Here is a 399-nt window from a genome sequence, read left to right on the forward strand (position 1 = left end):
GCTTGTTGGTACTTATGTCGTTTGTCGGTAAATTTGTCCTTTTTATATTTATGTTTATCGTTAATTCAGGCTTCTGTCGGTATTTTTCTGTTTTGACGGTATTTATTGTCATTTCTCGGTAATTCTATTGTTTGTTGACAATGATGTTTGTCATTAATTCTGTTTATTGTATTCTGTCGGTAATTCTGTATATTCCTTCGTCATGTTATGTCACTGAATTTCTAGCTATATTTAAATCAACTGCTGACTTTCTTTCATGTCCTATACTTCTATATACACTATGTTGTTGATTAAATCTTTCTTTAGAAATATGTATATTAGTTTCTATAACGATCAGGTTAAGATGTTCTTCACAAAGTATATTTCGCTTTATCTAATCCAGGATTTCTTTTCGAAGCA

This window comes from Penaeus monodon, chromosome 15 (assembly GCF_015228065.2).
Source record: "Penaeus monodon isolate SGIC_2016 chromosome 15, NSTDA_Pmon_1, whole genome shotgun sequence".
NCBI lineage: Eukaryota > Metazoa > Arthropoda > Malacostraca > Decapoda > Penaeidae > Penaeus > Penaeus monodon.